The sequence below is a fragment of the Leuresthes tenuis genome, unplaced genomic scaffold (assembly GCF_036924035.1).
Source record: "Leuresthes tenuis unplaced genomic scaffold, fLeuTen1.0.hap1 SCAF_4, whole genome shotgun sequence".
In the NCBI taxonomy this organism is placed as follows: Eukaryota; Metazoa; Chordata; class Actinopteri; order Atheriniformes; family Atherinopsidae; genus Leuresthes; species Leuresthes tenuis.
The window spans coordinates 28,111,459-28,114,399 of NW_027325358.1; positions in this window are offsets into that span (position 1 = coordinate 28,111,459).

Here is a 2,941-nt window from a genome sequence, read left to right on the forward strand (position 1 = left end):
ATGGTGTATATGATATCAAGGGTTAATCTACAGAGAATTCACTAATAGACCAGGTTGCCCATAAAGTTTACATCTGGTTCTCTCTGACTGATCAACTCATACTATGAGAGTCAACTGCATGCATACTGGCACTAAGCAGTAGGAACAAATGGCCGGGGGGGGGGTCATAAGAATGCAAAGTACAGTGTGGTAAACAGTCTGTGTCGTTGTCTTAGTTCGCAAGTAAACAAATGAACATATATGATGTTCACTAGAATGCATCATGCTGTGCGGGAAACATCCTATGTCTTACTTCACAAGTAAACAGAATCAATACATCTGTTACTAACCGTAGGATGGATGTAGACTAGGTGTGAAGAGCAAATGGGTTGAAATTAGCACTTCAAGAAATTTTTAAAACACTCCCTTATTTCTATGGAGGGGGGTGTAAGACTATATAAAATGGTTCAGGCATTTACGTCGGGGGCTCAACCGAGGCAGGACAGGAATCATGGACTCTGGTAACTGGTAAAACTTTAAATCTCTTAGGTCAGTACTTGTAATAGTAAAAAAAAAAAAAAATACACTTTTTTTTTAGGACGGAAAACAAGAGCTGACCTCTATACACAGCGAACTGGCGGTTCTTTGGCCCTCTTAGGAGTATTCAACGGTGAGTAAAAAGATGTGATGATAAACATATGAATGCGTGTATCATTATATTACCACACCATGACAGAGTGCTAATTTCCAGAGTTGGATGCGGAGGATTTGGATGACTTCATATTGACGCAAGCCGATTATGGTAATGTTTCTTTAACTTTAATAACCTTTTAACAAGTGAAATGTTTCAATGAAATAACATCAGATGTAACTGTTTAAAGATTTATTAAACAGCATGGAGCAAGGGCCTCCCCGAAAGAAGAACCCAGCCGTGTTTGAGGGAGATTTGACTTTCATCGCACCGAGTGGGGGAAACGGGCTTTCCCTGAATAAATCCCGGCTACGACGAAGACTGCTCCCTGTTCAGGACAATCAGTTTTCAACGGAGTGTCCGAGTGTTACTACAGAGGACGGGCAGCTGGAATCATCGGTGTTAGACACACCACCAAGCATACGTTTCTCCCCTCGAATAATACCGCCTGTGAGCGGCCTCAACACCGATACGGTTGAGGGCGAGGGGGCACGGGCTGTCGGTTTACTAGGCTGCATATCGGTGCAGCTATTAGAGGCGCCGGGCATTGTTCGCGGGGAGGAAGGACCCCTCGCTAAACAGCCTGATCTGCGGGGTAAGTTTAAAAAAAAAAAAAAAAAAAACTCATCACTCTTTGTTTTTGTTTTCTCACGTGAGCGCGTAAGCGTCATACGTCATCAACACGGATGTGACGCATAGGGAGAGAGTGAGGGTGGGAGGGGTTAAAAGAGCGCAGCCTTTTTCAGTAGAACTCATGTGAAGTGCCTGTAGAATAAGCACGTTGATATATTATTACTGCTCTGTCCACTTATCCGTGCTGCATTCAACGGGAGCATTACATGGTAACATCTATGCAAATTTCACATAGTGTATACTTAAGCAAGGTTTTTTATTTATCTATTTTTATGCTATTAAACTCTGTTTCAATTTGACAGAATCTGATGTTATAGTTCCTGTGAGGTCCGTGGTAAAGAATCGACGGTGCAATAGAGTGCGCAACAGACTGTCGCTTGTCCGAGGATTAATGAAAGGTACAGTTTCTTTCTCTTCATTTTTTTTCTCTTTTTTAATTTATTAGTATTATTATTATTATCATTATTATTATTATTATTATTATTTTAATTATTATTTATTTTTAAAACATTCACAATCACTGAACCAGGTATATTTAAGATACTTTTATGGTTATTTCTCCTTCATCCACAGAGGCCGATCTGTCGATAGAACGAATAAGTCCTACAATTCGGCCCGACCCTCGTCTGTGGAGGAAAAGAAACGCTACCATCCGACGTGAAAAATCAAGAGCTCGGGCATTCATGAGAAGTAGCGAGATTCTTATACAGAAAATTAACCGTGACTTGAAGGTGATTTCGAAGTAAAGTAAATGTGTGTGTATATATATAAGTAGATATCTTAACCCATCTTAGCCATTCTCAATTCTGTGTAAAGATGGATAATCAAGCAGGCAGAGCTGTGCCGGCTGTAATATCCGAGGCTGTGGGAAATTTGGAAAACATTCCCATACCGGTTCATGTGTGGAATTACTTTACACCACTGGAGTATGCGCTCCTTAATGTCGATTATCAGTCATCTCCTATAAATATTGAAGACGATGAAAATGATGAAATTGATGTGTTACACGAATTAGAATCATCAATCCTGAATTTAAACGGACCTCCGCCACCCGCCCTGAGTCACCGAATATTGTCTCACCAAATCCAGCTCCTTGTGTCACATCAATAGATACAGCCTCAGCGAATAGTGCTTCTCAAACTTCAGCATCAGATCTTGTCTCACCAAATCCAGCTCCTTCTGTCACATCACTAGATACAGCCTCAGCGAATAGTGCTTCTCAAACTTCAGCATCAGATATTGTCTCACCAAATCCAGCTCCTTGTGTCACATCACTAGATACAGCCTCAGCGAATAGTGCTTCTCAAACCTCAGCATCAGATACTGTCTCACCAAATCTTATTTCTTTATCTTCTCCAGCTGCAGCAGAACAAACTCGGCAGCATGGTAGGGGGTTGAATCAGGAGAATGTAGCCGTCCCTGAACAGAATCAGAGAGATACACCTACACCGATTGAGCGTGAACGTTTCAATTGTCTTGAAATAAGACGCCCCGTCACAATACCGCGTCCGTGCCCTGATATAATGCCCAACATCGCTGAGTTCACTTCAGCTGTTATGAGCAATCTTATTGAAGTGGCAGAAACAGCGCGATCACTTGCCAGATGTAATGATGTCGTCCAGCTAGAATTAGTAGGTG